Here is a 14,789-nt window from a genome sequence, read left to right on the forward strand (position 1 = left end):
TTCTTAGCTTGTTTTATAAATTCCTTCCTCTTTTGATGGCTTGGTAATGGTTCTGTCCGTCTGTCCGTCCGTCCATCTATTATGTGAGCATGGCTCTTGCTTATCCCCAGGCGGAGAAGACCAGGAATAATTGGAGCACTGAGCAAAGGGGAAGAGACTCACACAGGGGTCATTACCACTAAGCATTTGAGTAAGCCTGGCTGGGCATATCTGACATATCCATCTGTTATGGATCATGCAGACCGTATCTGCCTCTGCCTCTCTCTCTTGCTCTCGCTCTCTCTCTCTCTCGCTCTCTCTCTCTGTCTCTCTCGCTCTCTCTCTCTCCCTCTCTCTCCCTCTCTCTCCCTCTTGCTCTCTCTCTCTCGCTCTCTTGCTCTCTCTCTCTCTCTCTCGCTCTCTCTCTCTCTCTTTCTCTGCTGAGAATTTAATTTGCTCAACTGAGCAATTACCTGTATTTACTGTTACCTTGGTGGATAACAAAAGTTGATATGATGTTGGATGATGATAGGGGTTAGTTAAACCCACATTTGATATCTGGTATAATGTTACAGTCTCATTTGGCCATAGGATTGGTTTAATTGTATATTTCCTAAAGTCCCTCCCTCCCTCCCTTTGTTACTGTTACTGTACTTTATCATTAGGTCTGTGTTCATTGATACAGCGGGGTCAGGGCCATTACCTGTTTGAGGGCAAGGTGTGTGTTGTGTGTATCAAAGGACTCCCAGCCGGTCAGGAAGCAGGGCCCCAGGGCCGAGCAGTATTAGCCTGTTTCTCTTCCTCTCCGTGCCATCCAGCCTCCAGCTCTCTCTCCGGGGGAATGACCCCTGTGTGAAAGGGAAGAGATGGGGGGGAGAGGCCACCTAGTTCCCACTGGATTCTCTCCTCTTTGCCCCCTCGGTGCCCCCTGCTGTGCCCCCCTACGTGCCTATGTTCTGGGCAATAGAGCCAGGGCCTGTATTCATAAAGCATCTCAGAATCTGAGTGCTGATCTAGGATCAGGTCCATGTAATCTTATTCATTACGATCCATAAGGCCAAACTGAGCTTAGATCAGCACTGACATGCTTTATGAATACAGGTCCAGATCAGACTGCTCTAGTAATGAAGTACATTTTTTCCGTGATGCCCGCTCCACTGCTCACTCACGCTGTGTGTCAAGTAAACAACGGATTTGGTTGGTTTTCGGGATATAATTAATTTGGCCGCCGTTCATTATTTTTCAGGGGCTGTGACGGTGCACTGTCGAGGGGTTGAGTGGGCGGAGGCAGTGGGGAGCAGGTTTTTAATGGGCCAAGCTCCACGCCTAAATGAACAGCTAAACACGGTGAAAACAATCTGTAATTACACCGCTTACTGCCAATTTACCCCAATGTCACCTCTGCCAGCAAGCTGCCCAACCGCTCCCGACTCTTCCTTTTAATAATAAGTACACACAGTGATATCTGTGACATTTGAGTGTCTGAATAACTATATCAGTGTAAACAACTATTTCATTTAATTGACACATGTTGTGCATACTTGAGTAGTGTACCAACTGTGTACCAAACCATGTTAGCTCATAGAGTGCAAAGATGCTGTTGCTGGGTAAAAATAATCAAGTTTGACTTATAGAAAATCATTCTGTGAAAGTCTGAATTTGGAATCTCAGGTGGTTTCTTTTCAGCCTCGCTGCCCGTTTGGTAATCAAGTCAAGACTATTTATATGTCCTATATTTTATGGTACGTAAAAACGTTCACTGACCTGAATGAAATACACTTTCCAGCCCCACCGCAGGCTGGAGCCAGTGCAAATGTAAATACGGAAGATATCAATGGAAAACAGACCGCGGAAAAAATGAGAAGTTCAGAGAAAGGCGGAGTCCAGAGTCAAATGTTGTCCCCCTCGGGTGACTAACCCCTCAACCATTGTTGAAGGCTGTGTCCCTAATGGCACCCTATTCCATAGGGAGTCCCCATAGGGCTCTGGTAAAAAAATTATGCACTATGTAGGGATATAGGGTGCCATTTGGGACGCAGACGTAATGTAACAGGCGGGGCTGGTGTCCTTACCTACTCAGCTAGAGTGGGCACTTGAGGTGAATTATTGTTTGTGAGTGGAAACTTGGCCAGATAACCCTAGTGCTGCTGTCTCAGGACTGAGTAAGACCACTGTCTCCTCCCTCCCTCCCTCCCTCCCTCCCTCCCTCCCTCCCTCCCTCCCTCCGGCCCTCCCTCACTCTTACTCTATTTCCAGTTCACATAGTTTCTTTGTGTGTCTCTTTCTATCTCTCTCTGTACGCCCCTTCCTCGCTCTTTGTAACCTTTTCACCTCTTTCGCTCTTCCTCGCTTTCAAAGTTCACACACTTTATTTGTCTCATTCATACAGAACCCCGCTTTCTCTCTCTCTCTGCTCTCTCTCTCTGCTCTCCCTCTCTGTACACCCCCCTTTCTCTCTTTCTGTACACCCCCACCCCCCCCTTTCTCTTTCTCTCTCTCTCTCTCTCTCTCTCTCTCTCTCTCTCTCTCTCTCTCTCTCTCTCTCTATCTCTCTCTTTCTCTCTCTTTCTCTCTCTCTTTCTCTCTCTCTCTCTCTCTCTCTCTCTCTCTCTCTCTCTCTTCTCTCTCTCTCTCTCTCTCTCTCTCTCTCTCTCTCTCTCTCTCTCTGTATATCCCCTCTCTCTCTTTCTCTCTCTCTTTCTCTCTCCCCCTCTCTCCACAGCTCCACTGCAGCTCTGGGTCTAGCAGGGCTGTTCACCTCTCTGTTGCTGTACTGCCCTGGTCAATGCCTGCTGCTGTAAATTCCAGGAGTAGTTGGAAACACAAACATAACCAGGACCAAGGCGGGCAGCATAGCCATGACCCCCCCCCCCCCCCCTCTCTCCCTCTCTCTCTCTCTCTCTCTCTCTCCCACTCTCCCACTCTCTCTCTCCCTCTCTCTCTCTCTCTCTCTCTCTCTCCTTTTTTCCTTTTGTCCCACCTAACCCTGTGCTCACCCTTCTGTTAACACTACTCCCTCACACCGGCTCTGGGCTCTGAGGGGTCTTGGAGTGTGTGAGCCTCACGGGACAAGGTCACCCTTGAATGTGTGTGTGTGGTGTGAGTGGTGTGTGTGTGTGTGTACGTACGTGTGTGTGTGTCTATACCTGAGTCTGTTTTAGCCACTGCTACTTCTCCTTGTGGAGAAGTAGCATGGGTGCTGTCGTTGCTCCTCTTTTGCCCTGTGTCAGCACTGTATGTGTGTTTATTGTGGAGGTAATTGGGGAGCCCTAGACCACACTAACCCATGTTTGCCCCTTCTCGGGTTTTAGAAAAAAGTGATTACGGTAATTATGGCAGGCTGATGATATGCTTGGTGGGAATGAATGTTTCTCATTAAGATCTGTGGGCCCTAAACAACCTACCCTGATATAAACCTTGTCTGCACCCTAAATGGCACCCTATTCCCTACATATTGCAGTAATTTATAGGGCTCTGGTGAAAAGTAGTGCACTATATAGGGAATAGCGTGCATAGGGCTCTGGTGAAAAGAAGTGCACTATGTAGGGGATAGGGTGCCATTTGGGACACAGACGCCGTCTGATAATAGAGACACTGTCTTAAGTACTGGCCGGGGCTGAGGCGCAGTCAGTCCTACGCCAATGACTCATACCCTCTTAATACCAAATCCACTATGTCCTTTAGGTATGGGAGATGTAGGTGTGAAATTTAATCGCACCCACTCTGATGTTGAACAAGACTTTATTCTGCGATGAAATTCAACACATCAACTCGGACCTTATCAGTGCCATCTATGTTTATATCTATGGATGTTTTTACAAAAAAACGAAATATCTGCTCTGCTTCTCTTCTACATCAGATTTGCAACCTTTCTGTTTACACTATCCTTATATTAGCCTTGGGTGTGATGGGGCCAAAGCCACATTCATGCTTTGTGTCAATGTCAGTATATAAACACACAAAAGTAGGGTAGCTATTCAAATGTTTGTGTTTATTAAATTTTTCACAGATTTTTCTTCTTTCCTTGCACTGGATCCCCTCCCTCTCTCTCTCTCCAGTCACTCTAAAAGAGGGAAGTTGCCATGCCAATGTGCTGAGCGAACGGAAAAAAATGTATGTTTCAAGAAACAAAAGTCATGGAGAAAGATTGGTGACCACAGGAAGTCATAACACAGCATGTCCTGACTGATAGGGACCCTGGCAATTTCCACATTCACACTTTCCACTTTCTCAACATCAATCAAGGGTCACATGACTGGAGAGCGGTACTGTACGTGGGTGCATGGGATAATGAGGCACTGTCATGTGTTTCGGCGAAACATGTTTAGCACAGCAAATGGGAGGTTGATCTATCTTTTTCATGATGGTAGTAGTCTAGCATACATTTATTTTCTCTCTCCCTGATTTGCTATCATACTTTCACATTTCCCTAAGTGTATTGTTACCTGTGTAGCCCTACAGTAGATCCCAGTAGATCTCTGATTCAGAGGGTTTGGGTTAAATGCAGAAGACACATTGTGGTTTAATGTATTCAGTTGTGGAACTTACTAGGTATCCCCTTTCCCCATTATCAACCCACAGTAGTATCACAAAATTTGATAAGACACTAATAGGTGTGCTGCCAAGTTCACTCTCTCCATGTGACTGGAACCAAATATGCACAATGCCACCTGCTACAAGCTGTTCTTTTTAACCCATAATTAGGCTATTCATCTGCTTTCTCACTCCAATGTCTGTCTGTTGAGCCCAATAATTACTGGTCTATGTTAGGATAAACCCTAGACGGCGGCCATCTTGGGTATATTTGCTTGGCTTCTCTGAAATATCAACCTTATGACTATGTTTGTCATATATTTTGGTCTATAACACTGTGATTATTCTCTCACTGCTAGATCATTTGATTATGTCAAACTTTATAAAATGCGGAAATTCATCTTAGAAGAATTTCCTCTTTTTAAAGATTGGCGTAGTTTGTCACTATCTTTAACCACAGGGTGTGACCACATGAACATGCACAGTGACTTATAATGACACTTGACATTTAAAGCTCTATGCAAGGCAGAAAAACGTAAGGCTTATTTCCACAGAGGTACTGATTCAACCAAACCGGGTTGATACAGCCTTCAGCTTTTGGGAAACTTTTCGTTTCCCCAAGATAATCCATAGGAATAGAATTACTAGAATGGACATTTTTATAATTCAAGTCAATGTTCTGTGATGGTTGAATGGGTAATTGTATTTCTATGAGTTGAAGTCCCAAAACCCCTTCGAAAATACCAACCCTGGTTTTATTTATTTTTATTTCAACAATTAGTAAATAGTTGATTTAGTAATATACAGTGCATTTGGAAAGTATTCAGACCCCTTGACTTTTTCCACATTTTATTACATTTCCCTCTTCAATCTACCTCATAATGACAAAGCAAAAACAGGTTTTTAGACATTTTTGCAAATGTATTACAAATGAAAAACAGAAATACCTTATTTACATAAGTATTCAGACCCTTTGCTATGAGACTCGAAATTGAGCTCAGGTGCATCCTGAGATGTTTCTATAACTTCATTGGATTCCACCTGTGGTAAATTAAATTGATTGGACATGATTTGGAAAAGTACACACCTGTCTATATAAGGTCCAACAGTTGGCAGTGCATGTCAGAGCAAAAACCATGAGGTCGAAGGAATTGTCCGTAGAGCTCCGAGACAGGATTGTGTCGAGGCACAGGTCTGTGGAAGAAGTTTGGAACCACCAAGACTCTTCCTAGAGCTGGCCGCCTGGCCAAACTGAGCAATCGGGGAAGAAGGGCCTTGGTCAGAGAGGTGACCAAGAACCTGATGGTCACCCTGACTGAGCTCCAGAGTTCCTCTGTGGAGATGGGAGAACCTTCCAGAAGGACAACCATCTCTGCAGCACTCCACCAATCAGGCCTTTAAGGTAGAGTGGCCAGACGGAAGCCACTCTTCACTAATAGGCACTTGGAGTTTGCAAAAAAAGGCACCTAAAGGACTCTCAGACCATGAGAAACAAGATTCTCTGGTCTGATGAAACCAAGATTGAATGCCAAGCGTCACGTCAGGAGGAAACCTGGCACCATTCCTATGGTGAAGCATGGTGGTGGAAGCATCATCATGCTGTGGGGATGTTTTTCAGCGGCAGGGACTGGGAGACTAGTCAGGAATTGAGGGAAAGATGAACGGAGCAAAGGACAGAGAGATCCTTGATGAAAACCTGCTCCAGAGTGATCAGGACCTCAGACTGGGGCGAAGGTTCACCTTCCAACAGGACAGTGACCCTAAGCACACATGCAATACAATGCAGGAGTAGCTTCGGGACAAGTCTCTGAATGACCTTGAGTGGCCCAGCAATAGCTCGGACTTGAACCAGATCAAACATCTTTGGAGAGACCTGTAAAAAAGCTGTGCAGCGACGCTCCCCATCCAACCTGAAAGAGCTTGAGAGGATCTGCAGAGAAGAATGGGAGAAACTCCCCAAATACAGGTGTGCCAAGCTTGTAGCGTCATACCCAAGAAGACTTGAGGCTGTAATCGCTGCCAAAGGTGCTTCAACAAAGTACTGAGTATTTGAAATACATTTGCAAAAATTTATAAAAACCTGTTTTTGCTTTGTCATTATGGGGTATTGTGTGTAGATTGATGAGGAAAAAAAACTATTTTATCAATTTTAGAATACATCTGTAACTTAACAAAATGTGGAAAAAGTCAAGGGGTCTGAATACTTTCGAAATGCACTGTATGTTGTATTGTAAGGCAATTAAGCCAAGGTATTATAAAGTTCCCGAAGCATACACAAGCAGAAACTGTCCCTTCATAAAGTAAATCATTTGTTGTCTTTATTCATTGTTCTAATGACCAGACTGTCTGGATTGTCTTAGAAAGCCCTGCTTGGAACAGTTAACAAGCTTCATTGCCTGTTGCGAATGTTAGCACAGAGCATAATTCAAATTCATTTGCTGTCATACTTAGATAAACAATAGCGACTACAAACAGTACTGAGCTTGCTAGTAATGGGAAGACAAATCATGTTACGGAAAGACACGCAGAGGATGGATGGCATCCTCCACTGCAATAAATGATGCTCTTATTTGATTTACCCACCCAACTTTTAATGAACTATTGCTAATGACTTTCTCATAGTCCCAAAACGTGTATGTGGGTGTGGGAGTGAGTGAGTGAGTGAGTGAGTGAGTGAGTGAGTGAGTGGGAATGTATGTGTGCGCATGCTTAATTTTGTCTCTGCAGTGTGTGTGTGTGTGCACTCAACCTCATCAAATTTGAAGTGTGGATCTCTGTTGCATGGCAGCCAGCGACATCACCCATAGCGTGGAACAGCTAGGCCCTGCAGTGGAAAGGGAAGGGTTGTGTCCTAAATGGCACCCTATTCCCTACATAGTGCACTACTTTTGACTAGATCCTAATGGACCCTGGACAAAAGTAGTGCACTATATAGGGAATAGGGTGCTATTTTGGATGAGACCAAGGCAGTTGCTCTGCTCTCTGTGTTAGAGGGACATCTGCTCGAGGGCCGGGCACGACGCTGCGGGCCTCCAATGGGAGAGGCCCAAAATGAGAGCCTCTGAAGCTGAACTGTGTTTGTGTGTGTGTGTGTGTGTGTGTGTGAGAGAGAGAGAGAGAGAGAGAGAGAGAGAGAGAGAGAGAGAGAGAGAGAGAGAGAGAGAGAGAGAGAGAGAGAGAGAGAGAGAGAGAGAGAGAGAGAGAGAGAGAGAGAGAGAGAGAGAGAGAGAGAGAGAGAGAGAGAGAGAGAGAGAGAGAGAGAGAGAGAGAGAGAGAGAGAGAGAGAGAGAGAGAGAGAGAGAGAGAGAGAGAGAGAGAGAGAGAGAGAGAGAGAGAGAGAGAGAGAACTGGAAACTGGCACACATAAAAATAGGATACGCGTTTTCCCACAGCTGAGCAGGATTTGGAAGGCCTGCAAGGAAACTTGTTTGCTTGCCTCATGTGGCTCATGAGAGGCCTGCATATTACTTGTGAAAAGATATCAGCTGCATAACTCCTGTGGTGAAATGCTTCTGGTTTGAACTTCAAGTCAACAGCGGTCATTGACACCTAGTCCCAGAGATGGCTGTGAGGGAAGCCGAAAAGGGAGGACTGGAGATATTTATGTTGTGTTCATTTCCTTCCCCTCTCTCTGTTCTGTTCCTCTCTGACCTACCGATTGAACATTGCCACATTTAGGTCCAAATTACACAGCGTTTAAACAACTTCTTTCTCCTGTTTATAAATCCGGAGCGGTAAATTGTTTTTCGAAGTAAAACAATGTGACCCATTAAGGGAAGAGCAGGTAGTATATGGCTATGGGTCCCGGTCAAAAGTAGTGCACTACATAGGGAATAGGGTGCCATTGGGGATGCAACCTATGTGGTAGTCCTGAGGACAGGCTGCTTTCTGTTGATCAACCCAAGGTCCACTGTGCAAAACAAGTGATTTGGGGTTGAGTCGTCCCAAAAAAAAAAGTCCCATAGGGCGGCGCACAATTGGCCCAGCATTGTCCGGGTTTGGCCGGTGTAGGCCGTCATTGTAAATAAGAATTTGTTCTTAACTGACTTGTCTAGTTAAATAAAGGTAAAAAAATAAAGAAAATAAAAAAAAATGGCACCCTATTCCCTATTTTCAGTGCACTACTTTTGACTAGGGCCCATAAGGGTCTAAATCACAAAGCTGTAACATGACCCAAATGCTGTTTACCGCATAATAAAATTCTGGATTATAAATACCTTTTCTGAATTACAAATCCATTCAGGACCATGATTTAGACTACAAATTATATATGTGATGGGTATTTCATCATTTTAATTCATTGCATTTCTTAATTGTTTGAGTGTTGCACCTTTTGATGTTTATAGGATTGTTAAAACCCCCAACGGTGAGAGTTCAGACTTAATGTGCAAAATGCACTCTTGTACACAGAAATTACCAATGGGGTAACTGCTCCTGTATGTAATATACTGTAGGTCAGTTAATTTTAGGAGAAAATTCTGCATCATGAGTGGGGTTGTGTCAAGATACTAGTATTGCAATACTTAGAAATATAATGGCAAGGAAACAAAACATGAAGTAAACTTAATTTTATAAGGAAAACAATCCTAATGTTGGAAACAAACAGCCTAAAGTTGTCAATCGGTCACGTGTTTATTTTCCAAGCTATAGCAAACAATATTTTACATAAAGTAGGTTTTTAAAGAGTTCAGTCTGCTTCATGTTTGCCTCTTTGCCATGGAAAATCAAGGATCGTAGGATTGTGATACTGGTATTTTAACAACCATGTAAGAATCCTGGGTTTGGTTATTTTCATTTGCATGCAAGAATGGATTTTCAAGAATCGATGTTGTAACTGCAATATAAACACTGTTAATTACTGTATGAAACAATAAAGGCATTCAAGCTACATAGAGGAAATAATATGTGCATTCTTTACACAGTTGAAAACCTGCATGCATTGCTTTGATGTAATAATCATAGAGCCAGCCTGGCAGAGATTATGCAGCATTATGTATGCTCCGATCAATATGGGTCAGATAATGGGTGCAGAGAATACACAGATCAATGGTAGCCAGATGTCACACACACACACACACCGACACGCGCACACACACTTGTGCACCTACACTCGTACACACTCGCACACACACTTGCACACACACTCCCACACACACATTCAAGGGCGACCTTGTCCAGCGAGGCTCACACACAGCTCTCTTGCACCTCTCATGGCATCTCCTGTGTGCCTTTGGAAATGTGACATCAACCAGCTCACAACCTGATCTTACACCCTCATTCCAGGAACAACCCCACTATTTGAAGTTCACTATTATCAATGGATTGACTCAGAGGTAATGTAGAGCTTCATTGTTAAACTCCGATTATTGACACTTATATTATGCTGAAGTTTAGTGCAAGATGTTATGTACTCTGTACTTTGACATTTTATGTACTCTGTACTTTGACATTTTAGCCTTATGCATAATATGAGTATGTCCGGCACTTTTGGAAGAGAATAAGCTACCGCTATTTCAGAACAGATTTTGGTGTACAATGCAATGCATGCTACTTCTGCAAAGGTAAGTGTGTGTGTGTGTGTGTGTGTGTGTGTGTGTGTGTGTGTGTGTGTGTGTGTGTGTGTTGGTAGGCTGCTCAGATAGTCAGTCCTTGTTGTGATTCAAACTTGATTTGTGCAATATATATATATATATAATCACTGCAATATAATAGGCAGATGATGTAGCCATTCCAAACGAATATGTCCCTCCTTCACCCTTATGTGCTGAAGAATCAAACATAGAAGCATTGAATACATAGAAAAATCGCGACGTCATGGAAAGAATGACGTCAGGTTTGATTAGCCGCCGGGGAAGGTGGGTGGAGCTAACACAACCGACAGAGCCAGGGAGATATACACACAAATAAACAGATATCAGTGCACATTTAATGTTGGTTAAATCATACGAGGCAAGAACTGATCTTTGCATCCATCAGATTTTTATAAAGTAAGACGGGGCAAAGAGTGGGTGCTAGAGGATCTCCATCCGGGAATGGAATTGATGACGTAACCGTTTCCACGGGCGACTGATATGTTGGTTAAGCCAATGGGGATCTATATTGGCGTTCTTGCCCATCCCCCTGACGTGAATCACATGTCCCTTGCGATGTTGTGACAGTGTAGTGGGCGGGATTTTACCACAGATCGAGAAAGAGGGGCAGTCTGTAGTGAGAGACTGAGGAGAGCGAAAGAGAGGAAGGGCTCAGAGGTAATATTCGGAGAACGGAGTAAGTACTTTGTTAGAATTTTTTTTTGCACACAAATATATATTTCGATAAGTTGTGACATGGACACAAGCCAAGCTTTGATTCTGGTAAGCAATAGCGGGACGGTTTGGTTTTATCTCCTTACTACAGTTTTAGCTCAACGGTAAACGTTAGCTAGCTCAGTGCAGCTGCTCATGAGTTCATGTCTAGCTTCAAGCTAGCTTCCACTTGGGTAAGAAGATGGAACAACTGACATTGGGCTTCTGGTTCTTTACACCACAATTTGCTTCGGACATTAACCTACCTAACATTTTCCAACACCGGCTCTTAGTGACGAGTTAATGGAATTTCCAACGTGTTGTAACGCGTGAAAATACTAACTCGCGGGTGACTTGGTGTTTGAAAAGTTGTGTAGCTAAATAACGTTAGCGGTGTAACGTTATTTAGAAATGGGCTCGACTGCACACACTGTAGCTTTGGAGGAGCTCGTGGACAGGAGGTGGATGTTGAAGCCGAAGCCCTACTGTACTAAGCAGGAGTGAAAAATAAGCAAACATCGTGGTGAAAACCACTTGAAATAACCAAGTGGCTCAAATAGCTTGTTGTATTATTTGCGTGAGTAGCTAACTATGTGAACGTTATTTGAGTCCAGCCATACTAGTCGACTCGGACTCCAATTTAATTAATCCAGAATCATAATGGCTGGGTTCTTTTTACTCAGCCTGAACTTGCTATCGTAGTTGGCTAATAGTTGACTTGACACATGCAGTGCACTCCACAAGGAGTCGATAACCTGTAGTTAGGTTAGCGTAATTTAGATAGTTGGCTAGCTTTCTTGCTGCACAGGGACAATGTCCGTTTCTTTATGGTACTGTTACATTTGGTACACTATTTTTAATTGAGAAATTGTAGTTTGCTTACATTTTGCTTGGGTACATTGGCAATTTTGCCGGTTAGCTACCTAACATTAAGCCTCGACGACTGGCAGTCCACTTGAAATTATTCCATGGTGTTATTCCACTGCACTGGTCAGTTCTAACGTCAGGTGCCCAGTTGCTTAGCCAACGTTAGCTGGCTAGCTAGCTAACGTTACTCACTTGTCTATAACTACTAACGTTAGCTAGCTAGAGTAGTAACCAGTGGTTGCCTTGTGACATAGCCGACTTGTTAGCTAGGTAACATTAGTCCTGACTGACAGCAAATGTTACCCAGTTTAAACGAAGGATATAGCTAGCTAATGTTACTTAACTGTGTGCAGAAACTAGCTAGCTAGGTGAAGCTAGCCTAGCAGGTTAACGTTAGTGAACCAGCTGCTAACATTGTCCAACCTACCTTTTAACGTTAAATGTTTTGCAACCGTAGCTACGCCGCAACATATCGTTAAGTTAGCTACTAGCAGTTCTGTCTGAACTCTGTCTTTGGAACCTGTCATGCATATCAGCTTGCTGATATGCACTCTGGATAACAGCTGAGATAGCGAAGTTTCAACTTAGTACAGCTAAAGTTAACAAGTGACATTACCGCCGGTGTATCTATTTAGTTGCAGCATTGCCCATAGTTGATCCATCTAACTAGCTACTATCCATTACCCAGTCATGCTTTGTTTTCGCTCAGTGTGCCACCATTAGCTACCAACCTCACGCGTTATTTGTTCACGTTATGACTAGGCAACGGAACCGATCATTTGACCTTGACTACAGATAGTCCAAAGGCAATTTTCTCCATCTTCTCTTTTCCTACTGCAACGCTTGTGTACTGGTCCCAGTGTGATAGCTCGTCTCCTATCACGTTTTGGTGTCTTAAGAGAAGGGATCAGTCCTTATCCTATTAAATGGCACCCGGCTTGCTGCGCTTTGCCAGCAATGCATTCGAGTCTCTGTGCTGAATGCTGAGCTTCGAATGAACGCTGCTGGTTGACCATGTGGATTACAATCACTTATCGTTTGTGAATCTGTGTCTTCAAGTTGCAAACATTGGGAATTCCATTGATCCGTGCAACGCTTGTATTGAAGTCTAGTAATGTGCATTAATATGCATCCATAATATATTTGAAGAATTTGCAATGCTGGAGTCATGTAAGAGAGGAAAGGTGATAATTGGACAAGTTGTATAAAATAACGTTTTTAACCCATATCAGGGTAGGATATGAGTTTATGCTTGTTTTGGGTCAGGGTGTTCTGAGATGTGTGAAATATCATTGTTCTCTCTGCTGACTGCTGTCAATTATCAAGATTTCGTTGCATTCTGAAAACATTAATGGCATTCAATAGGAGTTGTATTTAGGAGTGGGATTTCTATCTTCTAGACATTTGCCTTTTAGAGATCCATACATTTTTTTTAATGATTCACCTCACCCATCAAAAAAACCAACCTTTGACAGTGTGTCTGAGGCTGTAGTTTTAACCAAAACTGTTGCTGCCACTCAGGAATGAACCAGATGCAGTCCAGCAGACTAAAACTGAGCATACAGTAATATAACCCTTCTCACTTGCTTTTGTCCCTGTTCAATTATTAAAATAGGTGTATGTTCTGTGTATTGCATAAGATTTCTATGCCAATGATTCATGAGGAGTTTCACGATCGACTGACTAATTATTAGTCTGCTACTAGTACTGAATAGGATTTTAAGTCATCTGTCTCTGGTCTTACATTGTTTTGGAAAGGAAACATATGCCTTTGAGTGGTTAAAGTGATTTGTTGTGCTTCAGTCAGAGGGTTTAACCTAATTAAATTGGTAGGCCGACATTACCTCAGTAGAATAGCTATAGGATTTCAGTCTTGTCGTCGTAACACATTTCTTGGTAAATTAGGATTATTGAGCAGCAGTAGGCTATGTAGTTAATATTAACGGAATTTAGAATAGACAGGTGTCAAAATATAACATGTATATTGCAATTGTCGAATAGTTACTATTAGGATTCGGTAGGTACTATGCCGTAACATTATTAACCTGTTAAACAAAGTTTCAGACAATGTGCTGTCTATTCCAGGTAATGATTTGGCCCTGTAGACCCTGCATCCCAGACTCATAGTTGATATGGACCCTGGCAGGGTTGCCTGATGCATGCTTACTTCACTGGCAACCTGCTAAACCATATTTCCCACTCATGTTGAACATTGTCTGTAATTTGCAGGAAATCTAACATACAACATCAAATCTAAGAAATTACTACTATAATCCTCCTGTTGTCTTACTATTGTAAGACCTACTAAGGAAACTTAGTAACCAAGACCCCTACTGTAAGAGGCAATGGCGCCTTTGTCACATTAATCTGAGGTGACATTCAACCCCATGTAGGCTCTCATGGAAAGCTAAATGTAGTCTGCTGTATTAAGTAAGCCTACATTGTATGATGCTGCTTTTTACTCACGCTGGAGTGTTGCGTATCTCCTCAATATTGTAAGGGCAAGGATATTCCACACTGCAGTTTAAGGGCAAGTTGAGTCTGACTCATGGTGGCTCAATTAGGCTAGAGTCTAAACAGCCACGAAAGCTCATATTTCCTTCTCTTTCGGATTTCTCACGTGTTCTCGTTTTAATCAAATTGGCATAGAGACATATTAAAGATAAAGAGCATTTTCTTAATTTAGGCAAAACATTTTTGTATGGATACCTTTTACATATGTATTTGTGTCAGTCTGCATATAAGAAAACAGTCCTGTTGGACAGCCCAGAGAGACATACAGTGAGGGAAAAAAGTATTTGATCCCCTGCTGATTTTGTACGTTTGCCCACTGACAAAGACATGATCAGTCTATCATTTTAATGGTAGGTTTATTTGAAAAGTGAGAGACAGAATAACAACAAAAAAATCCTGAAAAATGCATGTCAAAAATTTTATAAATTGATTAGCATTTTAATGAGGGAAATAAGTATTTGACCCCTCTGCAAAACATGACTTAGTACTTGGTGGCAAAACCCTTGTTGGCAATCACAGAGGTCAGACGTTTCTTGTAGTTGGCCACCAGGTTTGCACACATCTCAGGAGGGATTTTGTTCCACTCCTTTTTGCAGATCTTCTCCAAGTCAT

The 14,789-nt window shown here is 43.0% G+C and overlaps 1 protein-coding gene across 2 annotated transcripts in view; it reads left to right on the plus strand.

Annotated features, from left to right (window-relative positions):
* Positions 1-10,706: 10,706 nt before the first annotated feature.
* Positions 10,707-14,789, plus strand: part of LOC311129048 (plasma membrane calcium-transporting ATPase 1-like) — a 63,090-nt gene continuing 59,007 nt past the window's right edge. For both annotated transcript variants that reach the window (XM_084161308.1, XM_084161307.1), the window contains exon 1: positions 10,707-10,779. The gene's annotated coding sequence lies outside the window, so the exon portion shown is untranslated. The remainder of the gene's footprint in view (positions 10,780-14,789) is intronic.

The sequence above is a fragment of the Coregonus lavaretus genome (assembly GCF_964263955.1).
Source record: "Coregonus lavaretus genome assembly, chromosome: 5".
In the NCBI taxonomy this organism is placed as follows: Eukaryota; Metazoa; Chordata; class Actinopteri; order Salmoniformes; family Salmonidae; genus Coregonus; species Coregonus lavaretus.